Source organism: Mustelus asterias, chromosome 16, assembly GCF_964213995.1.
Source record: "Mustelus asterias chromosome 16, sMusAst1.hap1.1, whole genome shotgun sequence".
NCBI classification, from domain to species: Eukaryota; Metazoa; Chordata; class Chondrichthyes; order Carcharhiniformes; family Triakidae; genus Mustelus; species Mustelus asterias.
Window position 1 is genome coordinate 97,824,396 of NC_135816.1, and position 21,134 is coordinate 97,845,529.

Sequence of the window (21,134 nt, forward strand, 5' to 3'; positions counted from 1 at the left end):
TGGAGAACGCGACAACTGGAGGATTTTGATTTGTGTCAATCATTCATGAATCAAGTTTTGGTGTGGCAGTGAGAGATAAAAGAGAGAATTGTGTAATTGAGAGAGATTGTCTTCAACTCAACGGCGAATGGATGCATGACGGAAATAATTTGAGGATGTTGGATGAATGCAGGAGGAAATGTAAAATTTCATCAATGCAACTTTCGGGCCCAGCCAGTAAAGGACACTGTGCAACATTACTCCTAGAGCCTGGATAGTTCAATCGGTAGAACACCTGGGGGTCCAGGGCTCAAGTCGCTTTTCGGGCGATGTTTTTTCCATTCTCTATTGAATCACGCTGTTTCACAGCATCAAGTGTGTACCCTGGTTGCTGCAGACTCGGTGGGCCGAATGGCCTCCTCCTGCACTGGTATTTGTCACATAAACACAGCACCTTGCTCTAATGCCCACATCTCCATCCTTGGTCTGTTGAAATGCTCCAGTGAATCCTGGCAGAAGCTGGAGGAGCAGCATCTCATCTTTCAGTTGGGCACGTTGCAGCCCCTGGGACTCAAAGTTGAGTTCAACAACTTTATAAGGGCAGGAGATTCAGAGGATATTTGTGGAAACTCCTTTTCACCCAGAGGGTGGAGGAGACATATAACTCACTGCCTGAATGTGTGGTAGTTGTGGGAACCCTCACGATATTTATAAAGCTTATAAATGGGCACTTGAAATGCCATCACGTCCGAGGCAAGTGCTGAGAAATAGGATTTGAATAGATAGGAACTTGATGGCCGACGATGTGCTATAAAACTCAATGCCTTGGGACTCTGACTTTCTCGTCCGTGTTAAACCCTTTCATTAGTATCCATACATTTATTTTCTCCATGCAGCCCCACCATCACTTCCCTTGTTCTTAAGGTTGCTATATCTTTTTGCAATCTCTCCCAGCTACAGTTTAGCATCTAACACATTTCGCTCTCTTTTTAATTCAGAGAATTGGTCAGACGGATTCGAAGCATTAACTAGTTTTTCTCTGCTGACAAATGCTGCCAGACGTGTATTTTTCTCGCATTACGTTGCCTTTCAGAACATTTAAGAGTGCTTCGCGAGCTAAACTGTTCTTCTCAAAAATCCGTGCTGAATTTAATTTGCCCAATAAACCAAAAACACTGATTCCACTGGGTTTCGAACCCAGGACCTTCTGCGTGTAAAGCAGATGTGATAACCACTACACTATGGAACCCGGTGCTTGCTATTACATGGCCCAGTGAATGGAGTCCGTATTGAATCTGAAACAGCCAATTTTTAGTGCGCCAGTTTGGAACGATTCCCTCAGCAAGCCAGCTCCTTCCCAGTTGCACAAGTGTCTGCATTTTCTTTACAATAGCAGTTAGCCTGATATATTATTTTTATTTTATTTCAGTCAGAGAATGTGAAAGAGCGTTTGATAGGAGATGATGGGAAGTGGAAAGGTTCAGGACTGGGGGCAACAATCATTCAACGGCTGCAATAATAATTTAACACCAATAATGCAAAAGTGGCTTTAAAATGGCTATTCTGGCTGAGAGCTAAGCTTGCTGGGATTTTTGGTCAACTTCCCGATTAAAACCAGATGCAGGCCTTAAAGAGGCTTAGTCTGGGTGCGGTGATCTGGGAGGTGTGAGCTGAAGCTTCCCAGATAAGGAATGTTATTTACATTAACCGAGACAGTGTGTCCCTGATTTATGTGGCTGTTATATGTATGGCGTATGCAGTTTTAATTAAATGTAATGGCATTGTTCACAAGCAATTTCATTGGATATTAGAGCCATGCAATCGGTTTCTGATAACACAGTTGGCTGGAATGACACAGAATCTTCCCGAAGTGAGTGGAGAATTGTGGATAAAGAGACAGGTGAGCCCTTGTTTGGCAGTGATAACTCGATGAGACCAACCACCGCAAGAAGAAGTGTACCCTGAAGGATGCTTCAGAAAACAAGAAGAAAGATTCGCCAGCGAGGATATTTCCTGGCCAAGGTTTTCCTAAACTCGGTAGTATCTATTTTCAGTTAAATAGTTAAAGTTGATGTTGAGTTGAAGTTGATGTTCAGTTAATGTTAAAGTGCACTTTAAGAGTTAAAGATCAGTTGAAAGTTGACCTTCAGTGAGAGTTAAAGCTCAGTAAAGTGGTAATGAGTTGCAACTGATTATGTTTGAGTTGGCACTAGAAGTGTTAAATAAAGAAACAATTAAATTACTATCCTTGTTCGTCTCATTGAAGTGGAATTAAATTTAATAACACACCAATTCCTTCGCTGTTGTTGGGTTCAAATCCGGGAACTTCCTTGCCAACACTGTAGGAGTATCCACACCACGTAAACTGCAGAGATCTGGAAGTTGGCATCTCATGGGCTCATAGATGGAATTAGATGCGAATTATATTATGAAATGCTGGTTTGTTGGTGTAGTGGGAAATTGTGCATTTAAGGAGGATATAAAGAATTAGATGGTTAAGTACCATTCATCAAGGGGCAGTTAGGATGGGCAATATACACCAGCCTGAACAGTGATGCCTACATATCATGAATGAAAAAGGAGACAAATCTCTTAGGCGTGGAGTGGTTAGTGAATGCACTGCCTGAGAAGATGGTGGAAGTAGACACAAGTGCATCTGTCAAAATTAAATGGATGACAATCTGAATATTAAGGGTTTACAGAGCAGAGGGAAAAGGCGGAAGATCGACCATTACTGAGTTGATTTTGCACTGAATCAAAGTGTCAGATATCTTCTTCTCTGCTGCACTCATTCTATGATCTATAAACACCCAAAAATGCAAAAGAACTGAAGGATCTGCTGATAAGGTGGGTGAAGAAGTGTGGGTGGAAGCTCACGGCATGCAGTAATATCAATATTGTCCAGTTGAGATAATAGGCCTGTACTGTGTTCTCCCCTTTTTGCAGTTCTATGACGATTGTTCCTTACGTACAGACATTTCTATCACTCTCATACACTCATTCAGACGTTCGGACTCACGCAGTGTCTCACACGCTCTTGGATACACAGACCTTTTCATCCACAAACGTCCACCTCCACACACAAGCACGCATACTCACTCACTCACACAAGCTCAACTACTGGCACACTGATACACTGGCATACTCAACACAGCCACATGGAACTAGAGTAGTCTTTGCAGCTCCAGTTCACACGCTATAGGAAAGATATGGTTTCACTTGAGAGGTTGCAGAGGAGATTTACCGGGATGTTGCCTTTGATGGGGCATTTTAGCTCTGAGCAGGGGCTGGTTAGACTGGGATTGTTGTTCCTAGAGCAGAGAAGGCTGAGGGGGGAGTGGTTTTTCACTGGTGGCGGGAAAGTGTGATGACATGCACTTTGAGGTCAAAATGATAATTCCGTATAACTTTGTAAAACTCCAAATGTCACGTCCTGCTGTGCATTTAATAGATTTGGCAGAGCAAGGTCATCATTCAATGCTCTCCCTACATTTTCTGCACATGCCACAAGGCAACTCGTGCAATGCTGTGACGTAGATAGTTAAGTACCTGTCTAAGGAGCAGTAGATTTTCAGTTCAATTCTCAGCTGTGCATTCATGTACATTTCACTTGATAATCTTTAAACTTGGCTTTGAGAATCCGCAATTTTAGAGTCATACAGTTTGGCAGCACAAAAAGAGCCCCTTCGGCCAATTATGTCACTGCTGGCTCCCAAGAAACAACCTGTCACGTAGAACTCATGTAGTCTGGAAACGTTAGTTCTTTCTCTCTCCACAAATGCTGCCAGGCCTGCTGAGATTATCCAGAATTTTCTGATTTTTTTTTTCAGATTTCCAGCATCCAACTTATTTCCAGCATATTTTGCTTTTATCCATTCTCATCCCATTTCCAGCACTTGAACCGCAGACTTCATTGCTACGGTATTTCAAAAGCTCATATTTTTCATTTGTGACAAAAAAAAGCTTTCACACAGCGAGTGATTGCGCCTGGAATTCACTGCCTGGAAATTTGGTGGAGGCAGGTTCAATCGATGCATTGAATAAGTCATGAGATGATGACTTACAGCGGCAATGTGCAGAGTTGATGGCCAGGGTATAGCATTTACTCATGATGCCCGTTTCAAGAGCCGGTGCAAGAATGGTGAGCTGAATTATCACCTTCTGCATTGTAACAATTTAATGATTCTATGAAATCCATCGTTGTCAAATTAGAGTAAAGGAGCAAGATATCATGTGTTTCACCGGGGGTCGTATCAGCGACCATCGGCATGCTCGGCAGATGGGATAACCATTACACTATGGAACCAAATAGGTGCTGGCACTAGTGTGTTTGTTTCAGTTCAGGGGAAGTTGACTCGATTGATACCTGTCATGAGGCGGGCTTTATTTTGAGGAAAGTTTGGACAGACTGGGCTTATTTCCACTGCAGGTTAGGAGAGTGAAAGGTGACATGATCGCAGTTTTATAAGATCCTGAAAGGTCTTGATGAGGTGGAGGTGGAATTGAGGGCGAGTCTTAGCGATGCTGTTGTATTCACCTTACCATTCTAAAGTAACGTAGTTTATTTACGTAAGTTTACATTAACATGGCAATGAGGTTACTGCGAAAATACTCTTGTCGCCACACTCTGGCGACTGCTCAGGTACAATGAGGGAGAATTTAGCATGACCAATCCGCCTAACAAATCCGTCTTTCCGACTGTGGGAGGAAAGGACGCACCCAGCGAAAACCCATGCAGGCACGGGGAGAACATGCAAACTCCACACAAACAATGACCCAAGCTAGGAATTGAACCCAGGTTCCTGGTGCTGTGAGGTAGCAGTGCTAAGCAGTGTGCCACCGTGCCGCGCTTGTGTTCCAACATATTCGCCAAACAGGTTGGAAACTGCAATTAAAGTGAATTTTGCCCCTTCCCGAAAAATGTCTTTGAGTTTGAAATGTGACAAGAGTCAATATTGTCTAATTTAACATTCAGAACATGAGCCTCAATGCATTATGAACACTTAATAATTGTACTGGGCTACAATTGGAAGGAATCATATTGACCCAACTCCTGATGATGTCAATGAGACCAAACTGGTATCAGAAAATGATACGAGAACCATTCATATGAATCACAGAATTGTAACGGTGCAGCAGGAGACCATTTGGCCCATCGTGTCTGCACTGGCTCTCCAAACGAGAATCATGACTTAGTGCCATTCCCCCGACTTTTCCCCATGCCCCTGCATATTGTTTCTCTTCAAATAAGCATCTAATACCCTCTTGAGTGCCTCGATTGAACCTGTCTTCACCACTTCAAAGGCAAAGCATTCCAGAGCAGAACTACCTGTTGTGAGAAAAAGTGTTTTTCTCACAAATGAAGAAGCATTTATATGAGCTTTTGAAAGGCCATAGCATACAAGGCAACGGGCCAAGTTGTGGAAAATGGGATGAGAGTGGATAAAAGCAAGATACTGCGGATGCTATACGTGTGAAAGAAAAAAGGAGAAAATGCTGAATGAACCCAGGAGGTCCGGCAGCATCTGTGTGGAGACAGAAACAGAGTTTACGTTTCAAAAGAATAGATATGTGCTTGATGGCTGGCACAGACACGATGGGCCGAATGGGCATTTTCTGTGCTGTAGAACTGTCAGACTCTAAACTGTTGGTCCTCAGAGGGATGGTGATTTAGAACAAAGAAAACTACAGCACAAGAACAGCCCTTTCGGCCCTTCAAGCCAATTATGATGCCTGCCTAAAGTAAAACCGCATGCACTTATGGAGTCCGTATCCTTCCATTCCCATCATATTCTTGTGTTCATCTAGTTTCACCTTAAATGCCGCTATCATACGTGCTCCCACTACATTCCTGGGCAGTGTGTTCCAGAAATTCACCATCCTCTGTGCAAAACAAATGTCTTGCACATCTCTCTAAAATTTTTCCTTCGCACCTTAAACCGATGTTCCCTAGTACATGACTTTTCTACCCGAGGAAACAGCATCTGACTACCTGCTCTGTCCATGCCATGCCACTCATAATCTTGTAGATCTCTATCAGGTCACCCCTCAACTTCCGTCGTTGCAGTGAGAGCAAACCGAGTTTATCCAACCTCTCCTCATAGATAATACCCTCCAGACCAGGCAACATTATAGTAAACCTCTTCTGCACCCTCTCCAACGCATCCACATCCTTCTGGTAATGTGGCGATCAGAATTGTACACAATATTCTAAATGAGGCCTAACTAAAGTTCTGTACAGCTGCAGCATAGCGTGCGATTTTTTTATACTCAGTGCCACGACCGATGAATGCAAGAATGCCATATGCCTTCTTGACTACCTTATTCACCTGCGTTGCCACTTTCAGTGATCCGTGGACATGTATGCTCAGATCGCTCTGCCTGTCAATACTCCTAAGGGTTCTACCATTTAATGTACAATTCCTTCATGCATTGGGCCTTAGAAAATGCATTGTCTCGCACAGTTCAAAAGTTTCGAATTCAAAAGTTACTAAGTGAAATGCGCAGAAAGGTTACGCAGCGATTTGAACTCACGTTTATGCGACAAGAGCATTAACAAACGAAGGCAATGCTGAATTACTGTTAGACTTCGTACAAGAAAGACAGGGAAAGGATCTAGATTGAAGGATTCAATGAGGACCTTGTTCTGCCAAATCTATCACATGGTCAGCACGATGTGGCATTCTGAGATTTAGAAAGATAACCTAATTGTCACTCAAAGTGGATGGCATCACACTTTCCCATGACCAAGAACAAATCAGCACCCCTCAAACTTTTCAGCTCTGAGGAAAACAACGCCATCTTAACCAGCCGCTCTTCATAGCTGAAATTCCTCATTAGACGCAGTTTCATGATCAATATGCTCTGTATCCTCTCCAGTGAAATCACTCTCCAAAGAGACTGTCAAGCCAGAATTCTGCATACTACAGAATAATGTAGCTGTAACTCATCAAGCATTATATACAGCTCCATTATAACCTCCTACTCTTATATTCTACGCTAAAGGAAGATACCCCATATGCCGAGCTAACCATTTTATCTACCTGGCTGGCTGCTGTCAGGGATATATGGAGCTGAACCCCGCGTCCCTAGGGTTCTCTGTACGTCTCAGCGTCCTCCCATTCAAATGACAAGTCACTGTGAACGAATGGGTGGTTCAAGGCAGGAACAGGTCAAGTAGCTAGAAGCCGAGATGGCTCAGTCAGGAAGGCGTCAGACTTTTGATCCGAGTGTCGAGGGTTCAAGTCCACGTTTGAGCGTTGCTTTCCTTCCACCCTAAACGCAATTGCTTGAGATGTTTATTTTTTAAAAATAGATTAACCGATGTATATCTTTGACATAACTTCATAACTTTGATATAATTTTTAAAAAATGTGTCATCTATTTCCAGCGAGCCATCTGTGAAAAAGAAATTTATCCTCACTTTGTTCTTCATAAGAACCAGGGAAGACTGAACGAGATCGCTGTCCACCCAGTCTCGCTGTGGATCAGTGCGAACAATATGTTCAGAGAAATCTGAAACACAATTGATTCTGCCAACCAGGCAGTCTTACAAAGCGCAATGGCAAAATGTGAAGAACACTTCAGCTCAAGATTCACTGTCACCAAACAGCCAAATAACAGGAAAATGTCAACAGCTAAATCGGCCGCCGCCAGTCCTGGGAACTCAGCGATCTAAGCACGCTTCCTGTTGCAAGTTTGACCTGAGAACAGAAAGTAATTATTTAATGCGGCATTTGAATTTAATCCCAAATTACCTTCATGGCTGGGGAACACTTACAGGGAGTGGAAATTAAGTCTTCTGCTGACAGAATGACACAGAATGTGAACTTTCGCATCAATGCGCCTGTCAGTCAACACAAGAAGTATCCCATTGGAACAAACATGCCAGTCAACACAAGAAGTATCCCATTGGAATGAACATGTCTGTGGTCTTTAGAGTCATAGGTGTTTACAGCATGGAAACAGGCCCTTCAGCGCAACTTATACATACCGCCCCTTTTTTAACGACGAAGCAAATCGCAATTGCCCGCTTTGGGCCCATATCCCTCCATAGCCACCTTACTCATGTAACAGTCGAAAGGCTTTTTAAAAGAAAAAATTGTACCCGCCTCTATTACTACCTCTGGCAGCTTGTTCCAGACACTCACCACCCTCTTTGTGAAAAGAAATGCCTCCCCGGACCGTTTTGTATCTCTCCCCTCTCTCCTTGAACCTATGCCCTCTAGTTTTAGACTTCCCTACCTTTGGGAAAAGAAGTTGACTATCTAGCTGATCTATGTCCCTCATTTATGTATAGACCTCTATAAGATTACCCCTAAACCCCGGATGCTCCAGAGAAGAATGCCCCAGTCTGTCCAGCCTCTCCTTATCTGTCAAACAATCAATTCCTTGTCGTATCCTAGTAAACTTTTACTGTACTCTTTCTAGTTTAATAATATCCTTTCGATAATAGGGTGACCAGAACTGTACATAGTATTACCAATGTGGCCTTACCAATGTCTTGTACAACTTCAACAACACGTCCCAACTCCTGCATTTAATGTTCTGACCAATGAAACAAAGCATGCCGAATGCCTTCTTCACCAACCTGTCCACCCGTGACTCCACTTTCAATGAGCTATGAACATGTATCCCTAAATCTCTTTGTTCTATAACTCTCCCCAACGCCCTGCCATTAACTGTGTAAGTCCTGCCCTGGTTCGATCTACGAAAATGCATCACCTCGCATTTATCTAAATTAAACTCCAGCTGCCATTCGTCAGCCCACTGGTCCAATTGATCATGATCCCATTGCAATCTGAGATCACTTTCTTCACTCTCCACTGTGCCACCAATCTTGGTGTCATCTGCAAACCAACTAACCATGCCTCCTAAATTCTCATCCAAATTATTAACATAAATGACAAATTAACATTCGAAACAACACTGACCCCTGAGGCTGGTCGCAGGACTCCTGTTTGAAAAACAACCCTCAACAACCACCCTCTGTCTTCTGTCGTCAAGCAAATTTTGTAGCCATTTGGCTATCTCACCCTGGATCCCGTGAGATTTAATCGTATTCAACAACGTACCATGCGGAACCTTGTCAAAGGCCTTGCTCAAGTCCATGTAGATAACATCAACTGCACTGCCCTCATCTACATTCTTGGTTACCCCTTCAAAAAACTCAATCAAATTCGTGAGACATCATTTTCCACTCACAAAGCCATGCTGCCTGTCCCTAATCAGTCCTTGCATCTCTAACTGCCTGTAGATCCTGTCTCTCAGAATACCATCCAACAATTTACCCACTGCAGATGTGAGGCTCACTGTCCTTTTGTTCCCAAGCTTTTCCCTGCAGCCCTTTTTAAACAAAGGCACAACATTTGCCACTCTCCAATCTTCAGGCACCTCTCCTGCGACCATCGATGATTCAAATATCTCTGCGAGGGGACCCGTAATTTCCTTCCCAGCCTCCCACAACGCCCTGGGATACACTTCATCAGGTCCCGGGGATTTATCTGCTTGATATGCTTTAAGGCTTCCAGAAACTACTTCTCTGTTATATGGACACTCCTCAAGACATGACTATTTATTTCTTCAAGTCCCCTAACATCCATGCCTTTCTCAACAGTAAGTACTGATGAGAAATATTCACTTAGCTTCTCATCCATCTCTTGTAGGTCTTACAGAGATGATCTGGTTGATCCTGCAGAGGCCCTACTCTCTCCCTAATTACTCTTTTGCCCTTTATATGTTTGTAGAATCTTTTTGGATTCTTCTTTGCCTTATCTGCCAAAGCAATCTCGTGTCCCCCTTTTGCCCTCCTGATTTATCTCTTAACTCTAATTTACACCTTCTATATTCATCAAGGGATCCACTTGATCCCAGCTGCTTATCCATGTCGGTGCCTCCTTCTTCTTGACCAGGTACTCAATATTCCGAGTCATCCAGGGTTCCCTACTTCTGCCAGCCTTGCCCTTCACTCGAAAAGGAATGTGCTTGCCATGAACCCTGGTTGACACACTTTTGAAAGTCTCCCACTTACCAGACGTCCCTTTGTCTGCCAACACACTTCCCCAATTAACCTTTTAAAGTTCCTGTCTGATACCATCAAAATTGGTCTTGCCCCAGTTTCGAGTTTTAACTTTTGGGCCAGACATATTGTTCTCCATAGCTAGCTTAAAATTAATGGAATTATGGTCACTGGTCCCAAAGTGATCCCTCACTAACACTTTTATCACCTGCCCTTCCTTATTTCCCAAGAGGAGGTCAAGTTTTGCCCCCTCTCTAGTCAGACAATCCATATACTGAATGCGAAATTCCTACAATCAACAAATTTCTCTCCATCCAAGCCTCTAATAATATACCTGTTCCAGTCAATGTTGATACAGTTAAAATCTCCTCCTATTACCACCCTATTTTTCTTGGAGCTATTTGTAATCTTCTTACATATTTGGTCCTCAATTTCCCGCTGATTATTTGGGGATCGATAGTACAACTCTGTCAATGTGACCCCCCCCCCCCCCCCTCTTATATCTCAGTTCTACCCAGATAGACTCAGTGGGCGAACCCTCGGATATATCCCCTCTCAATACTGCTGTGATGTTTTCCCTAATCAAAAGTGCAACTCCTCCTCCTCTCTTACCTCCGATAGCATCTGTACCCTGGAACAGTGTGCTGCCAGTCCTGTCCCTCCCTTAGCCATGTTTCAGTAACAGCTATAATACCCCAGTCCCATGTACCCATCCATGCCCTTTTGTGGCAGAGTTAGCCAATTGGCAACATTGCAGCGGCTCTGTCCCGTTAGCGTTGACCTTTTTTAACGTTTATATGTGTGTTCTCGAGCACTCTTTTAAGTGGTTCCATAGTGTAATGGCTATTACATCTATTTTGCATGCGGAAGGTCCTTAGCTCAAGACCCAGCGGAGCAAATGTTATTAGAGGACCGAAGGGCCTGCTCCTGTGCTGTACCTTTAAATCAAATGGAAATTCTCACTCGCACATTAATAAAGTCCTCACACTCATGATCGATAATTCTAAGGCAGCACATTTCGTTCCTTCAGAAAGAGAAGATGGGATTCATAGGATTCCACGCGGCCAGAGTGCTGTCGGTTAGTTGGTTCAAACTCCTGCTGAGTAAACAGGACGTTGTGTTTCGGAGTTCAGCGTTCTGTTTGCACGCAGCCGTGGTGCAGGATTCAATCAACTTCACCAACCGTGAAATCATGTTCTCTGTGTTTTTGCCCTTTTTGAAAATCCTTGGGAATAAGGTGAAAAGGGGGGAGGAAAGTAAACTCAAAATTGACTAAATCCCACATGCAGTCGGTACTCCTAATAATATTTTTCAGCTACAGTTTGAAGAGCCAGTTTGAACCAGCAGATTGTGGCTTCAACAGAGACAGAACTTCGATGCGGAAGTATTGAATGATTAATGAGTTCACACTCATAGGAACCGAGGGAAAAAGCATAAAACATGATGATTCAGAATGAAGACTTTGTTTTGCCATGTTTATGAACTGCCCTACATTATGTGATTGCCCCAATTTAGAAAGTTATACCCAGTTAACATTCTTAATCTCAATGCAAATGACACCCCGCATTTCCACCGCGTAGAACAAAAGATCTGCTTTTCTTTAACGCAAATGCATGTAGAGCACGTCGATGTGAAGAGGTATCTGAGTGACAGTACTGCGGGTGCTCTTTCCTGTCGATGGTGAGTTTTTTCAGCTTTCATGTGTGTGGTAGGTTTCTGTTTGAATTCCATTTTCTTGTTGGCACCGTTATAAAATCCTCATTTAAAAAATCAACAATCATAATTTCCAATTACCACAACTCAGGTACCGTAGTGAGTCAAGAAGGCAGCTCACCACCACTTTGCTGACTCAGCCAGTGATACTCGTATTCTGCAGTTTACTTGATGACAGCGGCTTCATGGAAAACAGGCGATCCTGGTCCCGCATCTCTGCAGCTCCTTCATGCACATTTCAATTTGCAACATTGAAACTTAACACCATCGCTGAGGGGACTTGCAACTATGGTGCGTTATTTTTTTTTCACATACTTCCAAATGTTTGTGAATTAATCCAGAACATTTCACAGAATTAACTGAAGCCGACCAGACTCTCCTTCCAAAATCTCTTCATTCAAAGGCTTGTGAATCATCTGAATTCGAGACACGGGAGAACCTGTGGAATCTCGTTGTTGAAATCGAGACAGAGGTGCAATTTTCTCGATGTTCTGTCAACACAAAGTAGATATGAGGACAGTTCAGGATTGTAGAAGATGATCCATGAACATAGTGAGTGTTGGAGCAGTCATGAAGTTCAGTAGATGCCACTGCTGTTCCTATTTCTGATATCCTTACAAAGCAGAGCTTCATCAGTGTTGACAAGGGGTACAGATTCACCAGGAACATTCAATTTTTCAATGGATTCATTCGTATCAAGAATCCCTACGTGTTCCCTCATTACTGACAGGACAATGAAAAATTGCCATCCCTGCCTTGAATATTATCAGCGTGAATCCACTGTTCTCTTGTCTCCAGAATTCAGTTAAACCACAATACTTTGACAAAATAGATTTTGAGAGAAATATCTGCCCATGTTGAGTTTATTTTTGCTTGCTGGGAATTCAATGAGTGGAGCAAAGTGGGAATTGCTTTGAATTTGGCGATTAAACGCCAACTCCAATACGGAGCACTGGTCAAGGGACCACTAGTAGATTCGAACTTAGAATTTACTTCTCTACTCGTCGAGCGCTTTGGCCAACTAAGCCACGGCGCCAACAGAAGAGGTTTGCCACAGTTATAAAGTTAAAAGAAATCTGTAGATTGTGATTTGAACACTGCTGTTCCTCAAATTTCTGCTCGGGGCCTCAGTAGTTTAAATATAATTTTAATCAAGGAATTACATTAATTTGCAAGCATAACAACGAGAAATGTTAAATGGACATGGATAAATTTAGGGCAATGAAAACGGTAAGACGCGAGGAAGTACAGATAACAAGATGCACCTTGGGGTGCATGTCCACAGATCCTTGAAGGCAGCACGACAGGTAGATAAAGTGGTTCAGAAGGCAATTTGGGATACCTGACTTGAAGAGCTAATATTCATAAGTGCTCTAATACGCTGTATACTTTCCTTCTGCAGTAGAATTTCCAAATCGCATCACCTCACTTTTGTCCAGGTTAAATTCCATCTGCCATCTTTCGGCCCAGGTCTCCAGCTGAGTTATGTCCTGCTGCATCCTCTGGCAATCCTGCTCACTATCATAAACTCCAGTTCAAACAATCCTAGTCAGTCAAATCTATCCCCATAAAAAAATGCGCTGGTTCCAGATATCAATGGAGTAAGCCTCTGGTTAATCCCCGGTTATGCTTGCCGTTACTCTCTCCCTCCACTCATGTACAGACAAGTAGCTTGTGGTGCCAGAAACCTGGCTCTGTTTGTACTTGAGGAATCAGTGCCTTCATCATCCACGAAAATGCAATACCGATTTTCAGCTGAGACCCAAGGGAACTCCTTAAGTACATGCCTATTTATCTTGGACTGCCTGGTGGACACCCAATCCCTTCCTTCCTCAGCTTCCTTCAGCGGCGGTGTGGCCACCTTTCTAAACTTGCTATCCATAAAGCTCTCACAAGCGCGGATGCTCCAGTGTCTCTCGCCACTGATTCAGCTCCAAAACCCCGAGCTTCCAAGAGCTGCAACTGGACACGCTTCCTGCACACAAACTGGCTCGGGCACTGGAAAAGTTCCCAGCCTCCCAAATGGAGCGAGAATATTCTGTGCAGCTCCAGTCACCACACCATAGGAAGGATGTGATTGCACGAGAGAGGGTGCAGAGAGATTCACCAGATGTTGCCTCTGTGGTTTTTCAGCTCTGAAGATAGGCTGGTTATACTGGAGTTGTTTTCCTCATCGCAGAGAAGGCTGAGAAGGCAGTTGATTTTTTACTGGTGGTGGGAAAGTGTGGTGTCAACACTTTGAGATCAAAATGATAATTCGGTCTAATTTTGTAAAACTCGGAAAGTCACATCCTGCTGAGCATTTAATGGATTTGCCAGAAGAAGATCATTATTAAATCCTCCACTTTAGATAATCTCATTAGCTTTCCAGTACTTGCCAGCAATGAGTCCATGTGGCGCCGTGGCTTAGTTGGTTAAACTGCCTGTTTAGTAAACAGGAGATCCTAAATTCAAATCTCCAGCGGTGCCTTTGTCTGCATTGCACTTGACAACTTTTAAACCGAATCACCTTCGCCCGGAATACCCCCAATTTTAGAGTCATACAGTTCAACAACACAAATGGATCCCTTCGGCCAATTGTCAGTGCTGGCTCACAAGCACCATATTATTATGCAGAAGACTCATGTAGACTGGAAAGGTTAACTCTGTTTCTCTCTCCACAGATGCTGCCAGATCTGCTGACATTATCCAAATTTTCTGCTTTGGTTTCGGATTTCCAGCTTCCAACGTATTCTCCTTTTATCTATTCTCATCGCATTTCCAACGCTTGATCTGCAGACTTGTATGCTACAGCATTTCAAAAGGTAATCAAAACATTTTTCTAAACTTGTGACAACAAACATATTTACGTATGTAGGAGATTAGAGGCACAAATTGGAAGGAGGCATTCTCGAGGAAAAGTACCGAAGTAAGGGCAGATTTTCAAGGAATGTTTGTCTGGAGTTCTGCATGACAACGTTCCGATGAGACAGGGAGGTGTTGGTAGGTTACGGGAACCGTGGTGCACAAAAGCTGCGCTGAACCTAGTGCAAGAAAAGGAAAGCGTACAAAAGGTTCAGAGAGCTAGACGGTGATAGGGATCTAGATGAGTATACGGCTTGTAGGAATGGACTTCAGAAAGAAATTAGGAGAGCCAGAAGGGGTCACGAGAAGGCCTTGGCAGATAAGATTAAGGAGAACCCTAAGGCGTTCTATAAATATGTGAAGAGTAAAAGGATGAGATGTGAAGGAATAGGACCTATAAAATGTGAAGGTGAGAAAGTCTGTACAGGACCAGAAGAAATAGTGGAGGTGCTTAATGAATATTTTACCTCCGTATTCACGGTGGAAAAAGACCTGGGTGGTTGTACTACAGGATTGAGGAGGACTGAAAAGATTGAGTATGTGGACATTAAGAAAGAGGATGTGTTGGAAATTTTGAATAGCATCAAGATAGATAAGTCGCCGGGACCGGATGGGATGTACCCCAGGTTACTGTGGGAGGCGAGGGAAGAGACTGCAGAGCCTCTGGCGATGATCTTTGCGTCATCGATGGAGACGGGAAAGGTTCCGGAGGATTGGAGGATTGCGGATATGGTTCCTATATTCAAGAAAGTGAATAGGGATAGCCCAGGAAATTACCGACCGGTGAGTCTAACCTCAGTGGTTGATAAGTTGATGGAGAAGATCCTGAGGGACAGGATTTATGAACATTTAGAGAAGTTTAGTGAAGAAGGGAAAGGGTTAATGTTTTTTGTACTCAATGTATTTTGTACCTAAAAGGTTGAACTTTGTACCTGGAATGTATCACAAACATAACATTTCCTTGTGGCGAGTCACCCCTTTTTTATATTGCTCCTGGCAGGAGCATAAGCCATTTGTTCATGTCTTTCATCTGTTACCTTTAGTATAAGCCATTTGTTCATGGTTCTCTCGCTTGTTTATATCATTCTGATAAAATAGACAGTTGAATATAGATGTTAGGAGGCTTTCCCGGAGGCTTATCTGTGATTTAAGCAGAGGATGCAGCCACCAAATGGTAGAGTGCGAGAATGGCCGTTTGAAGGAGAACTCCCACTGGGACAGTCACTCAGTCACTCAGTCACTTCAAAGGAAACGCTGCGGGAAGAGCAGGGGACCAGAGGTGACACCTTGACTGCAACGACCAGAAGAATTGTGCTTTATGACCCAAGGATACCAGATGGTCTCTAACCATGATCCAAAGACTATCAGAAGCTGTTAAAGGAACTATAATTTACGATCAAGGACTGTTAACTGGACTTTGCTTTATGGCTTGTATTGGAACCCTGATGTATAAATATCCATGTTTCTTGTGTTCAGAGAGAACTTTGGCTTCCGCTTTCATGGGGTCAAGTTCTCCCATAAGCTTATGAGAATAAACCCTGACTGTATTTTTGACTCATACCAGCTTATAGAGGTATATTTTCCGACTTCAGTTTTGGTGCCGAGAGCCGGGAGAACCCCGGACCTGTTTGTGGGACTCTGTTAGCAGGCTCAGGTTGAATGGCCACAACCTGGGTACTGGAATAGAGTTCTGAACCTAATAGGGTGAGTCAAACTACAGTGGGGTAAGCATATGTGATGAGAGAGTGTGAGTGTGAAAGACGTCTGAACTGAACATATACGGACAAGGAGGCATTTGTCTTTTATACCCAGCCTTAGACCAAAAGTTAAGAGGGGAAATCCCCCACGCTGAGGTCAGGATTTTGAAGTGGGTATAGAGACTGGAGAAAGGTTGCCTGAGATGTGATGTTCAGACGTGAGTGAGAAAGAAACTGTCTTTGTGAGAGAGAGACTGTCTAAGTGATCACCAGAGTAGAAGCCGGCTTAATAGTGTAAGCGGTGGTACGGAGGGATTTGATCGCCCCTGACAGGTATCACCGGACTCCGATAAGAGCAGCCTAGGAGTGGGAGAGTGAAAAGGGTGAGTAGAAGACTCCAGGTGGTGAGTATAAAACTTATCTATATTATGGCGGGATCACAAGGACAGTGGGGGCCCCCGGGCTCCCTGATAAATGAATATATGTCTGAGAGGGATAAACTTATTAAACAAATGAGAAAAGGGGGGTGGGACCTGTTTCGCCCGCTAGACCAACAACGGGAATGGTTGGAAAAAGAAAAGAAAGACAGAACTAAGAAAATTGGAGTTCTCTTGGTTCACCAATTAACCGGATTAATTGAACAGGTCTCAGTCTCGGGTAAGAACTGGGCTGACGACAAAGCAAAAATCAAATTGTTGGAATCACGCATTAGAGAATTAGAAAAGAGAAACCAAAGTTTGGAGGACCCCGGTTGGGGATCCTTGCCTCCCTATAGGATGGCCATAAAACCCACAGCACCCGTAGGAGACTTCAACCCCGATGAGGAAGAGGTCTATGATCTTGATCCTATAACTCGGGGCGGGACATTGCAGAACCCCGTTGCCCGATACCACCCCTTTACCCCAGGAGAAAGACAACAAGTTTTGGCTTCCCTGGGAAAGCGCCAGCCTCGGAGTAACAATAGCAAATTTTGGGCAGAACTGGATACCATTTGGGTTGGACATCAGTTACACTTGCGGGATATACACCAGTTGGTACGGGCCGCTTGCCCACAAGATAAGTGGAGACTAATGGGTGACGGAGCGGGCCAGGTTAACGCTGCCGACCAAGCTTGGTTGGATTACCGAAGCGGAAGGTGGACGTACACAACAGCGACAAACGCCGAGATCGAGGAAATGATTGAACCATTTACTCGGTTTAAGGCGGAAGTCCAACGAGTCTTGGGCAACACACCAACCAACTGGTCCAGAATTACTAATACTAAGCAACAAAGGGGTGAAGGAGCCTCTGAATTTGGGGAACGACTCTTTAGAGTATATCAAGAATGTTCAGGAGTTCCCGACACTGCCCGAACAGATAGAGCCTTTTTACAAGCATTTAAAGATAGGCTGTCGCCAGCTCACAAAAAAATCCTTAAAATGGGAATTCTCAGTACCCGGGGCTATGATGAGTTAGTAGAATGGGCATCTGGAATTAAAGACGAATCAGATGAAAAACCCTACCCACGAATAAAACAGGAAACTGTTAGTGCAAATGGTAAAGGAATTAAACCAAATAAAACATGCCACAATTGTGGTAAGCCAGGCCACTTTGTCAGAGATTGTAGGGCTCCAAAGGGGGGTAGAAGGAAGGGCCTTACTTGCCAATTTTGCAGTAAGGATGGACACACAGAGGCCACTTGTTGGAGTAAACACGGACGACCTAGTCAGGCTTCCCCCGCCGTCACGGAAGGGGTCAACTGACAAGGGGCAGCCCCCACGAGTTTGGGTAAGAAGGAGGGTAGAATCTACGTGTCTGCACTAGTAGGGGGCCGACAATGTGAAATGCTGGTGGACACGGGAGCCTCCATATCTATCACTGACCTACCCTTACCCATCACTAATAAAATGATTTATGTAAGAGGAATTAACGGACAGAAGACCCCTGCCTACTTAAGTGAAACCACCCTAGTAGAAATTAATAACCTGTATATCCCTATGCGATTTTATGTATGTAAAAATAATGAAGGAACTATTATGGGAAATGACCTGATGAAAGAATACGAACTTTTAATAGATTGTGGGAAGGGCAAATTAATTTGGCCCCGTCCTGACGGGAGAAAGGACAGGGTAGGAACCTATGGAAACTATTTAGGAATCGTCCATGCCGCATCTATAACAGGACGCGACTGGCAGTTAGAAGATAATGAATTTGGCGCCATCTGCGCCTCTGTCCCAGGGGTCTGGGCAAAAACTAAACTAGATACCGGGCTAATTAAGATTGAACCCATAATAGTGGAAGGTCCTGAGCATAAACCTCACCGACAATATCCGATTAAGCCCGAAGCCAAGAAGGCAGTTGAGGAAATTGTGAAGGGATTGGTGGAAAGGGGGATCCTGCGGGAGGCTACTAGTACCACTAACTCCCCTACTTGGCCAGTGTCCAAACCGGATGGGAGTTACCGATTAACCATTGATTATACCGCTTTAAATAAAGTAACTCCTAAACTACATCCCATTGTGGCCAGCCCCTCCACTATCCTAAATGGATTGTCACCATCCCATGAGATTTTTACGGTATTAGACATTGCCAATGGGTTTTGGTCCATCCCTTTGGATTTTGATTCACAGGATAAATTTGCTTTTACAGTAGGTGATAAGCAGTGTACATGGACTCGGCTCCCTCAGGGATTCCATAACAGCCCGGCCATATTTCACCGAGTAATGAGTAAGGTACTGGAACAAGTGGAGCTCCCGGAAGGGAGCACAATTTTACAGTATGTAGATGACATTTTGATAGCCTCTGAAACTAAAGTGGGACATCAGACAGCATTATATTCGGTCTTGAAGCACTTAAAAGATCGAGGATTAAAGGTAAACCCAAAAAAGGCCCAAATAGGAAAACTACAGGTATTATATTTGGGACATTTAATATCCAAAGGGACCAAGGAAATGCCCATAGACAGGAAAACGGCAATGCAACAAATGCCGAGGCCAGTAACTGTCCGAGGGGTAAGAAAGGTTTTAGGATTGTTTAATTACAGCCGTAACTTCATACCAGAATATGCTAAATTAGTTCAGCCAACCCAAAGGCTATTAAAAGGGGGGAAACCCGCTTTGGAAGCTGTGGAGTGGGGATTAGAACAGGAAGAGGCATATAGTAAATTAAAGGTAGGATTAATGTTGGCTCCAGGACTTGGGTTACCAGATGTTAGTAAGGATTTCCATATCTATTGTAACAATGAAGGAGGATTTTATTCGGCGGTAGTGACCCAAGTCCATGGGGATAAACAGCGGCCGGTGGGTTATTATTCCACCGCGGAGGGCCCCGTAGTAACTGGGTTACCCAGATGTATAGCTGCACTGGATTGTGCAGCTTGGGCAGTACAAGTCAGTGAGCCCATTGTAATGACAGGAAATATAGTCTTGCACACCAAACATACCTTGGTGGAAATGTTAAACACAGGGAAATTGCGATCTGTCTCGAATATGAGAAGGGCGAAGTGGGAGGCAGTACTTCTTCCCCCCACTAAGTCCATCATCATCATACGAGACATGAAAGAGAACCCCGCCGAAGGAATGTTAGGTGAAGGGAAACCACACACGTGCGGCAACGTAGATGAGGAGATAGAGGAAAATAGGATAAATGATGTGCCCTTAGAGGCACCGGAGGAGACCCTGTTTGTGGATGGGTCACGGAAATATGTAGACGGGTCACCACGAACGGGATGGGCGGTGGTAAACGCGAGCTTACAAGTGGTCCGAGCAGGAAGGATAGAGGGAGGTATGTCAGCACAAGTGGCCGAACTGGTGGCCCTGACCCGGGCTTTTACTGAGGCAGCAGGAAAAAGGGTCAACATTTACACTGACAGTAGATATGCATTTGGAATTGTACATGACTATATGACCGTTTGGGGACGAAGGGGATTCATTACAACAGGAGGCACTCCAGTTAAGCATGGACAGATAATTGGAGCCTTACTGGATGCCAGTGAGCTCCCATTGGAAGCCGCGGTATTGAAGGTAAAGGCAAACCAAAAGGAACCAGATAAGCAAAGCCCTGAATGGTATATTTTTAAGGGAAACCAGGCAGCCGACAAAGCGGCACAATCAGCTTTAGAAACAAAAGTGCAAGCTGTGTCGGCTGTCTCGGTTGAAGCTGAACCCCCGATAGATATATCCCAGTTACATGCTGACACACCTGAAGAAGAGCACGTAAGGTGGAAAGCTCAAGGAGCTACGCCTGATGAAAAGGGTGTATGGAGACTACATGATAGAGTTCTAGCGCCAGAATGTATCCAGCACATCCTGATGCAGTTACATCATGGACTGGCACATGTGGGAAGGGATGCCATGACGACCAGTATAGGGAAAGAGTGGTGGTGGAGAGGAATGGGACGGGACATTGCACGATATGCCATCGGTGTGTAACCTGTGCCCAGTATAATCCAGGGAGGCCTGTCAAGATTAGGATCGGGCACCAGCCTCGCCCTAAGGGTCCCTGGGAATATCTACAAATTGATTTCACAGGACCGCTTCCTCAGTCGCACGGAAAAACCTACTGCTTGGTGATAATTGACCAGTTCACCAGATGGGTAGAGGCGTTCCCGACTAAAAATTGTTCAGCCACTACTGTAGCAAGAATATTAGCTGAGGAAGTTATCCCAAGATGGGGGGTACCGTTACAAATAGACTCTGATCAGGGCACCCACTTCACGGGAAGGGTGGTAAAAACCATTTGTCAACTTATGGGGATAAAACAGAAATTTCACATACCCTACCATCCTCAAAGTTCGGGAATGGTGGAGCGTATGAATAGAACACTCAAGACCTCCCTAGCTAAGGCTATGCAGGACTCAGGAAAGGGATGGACCGAGGTGTTACCCATTATATTAATGAAGCTTA

The 21,134-nt window shown here is 44.1% G+C and overlaps 1 non-coding gene across 1 annotated transcript; it reads right to left on the bottom strand.

The window, feature by feature from the left end:
- Positions 1-1,155: 1,155 nt before the first annotated feature.
- On the bottom strand, positions 1,156-1,228 carry trnav-uac (transfer RNA valine (anticodon UAC)). Its single transcript has one exon. It is a non-coding gene; the product is annotated as a tRNA-Val (tRNA).
- Positions 1,229-21,134: the final 19,906 nt, after the last annotated feature.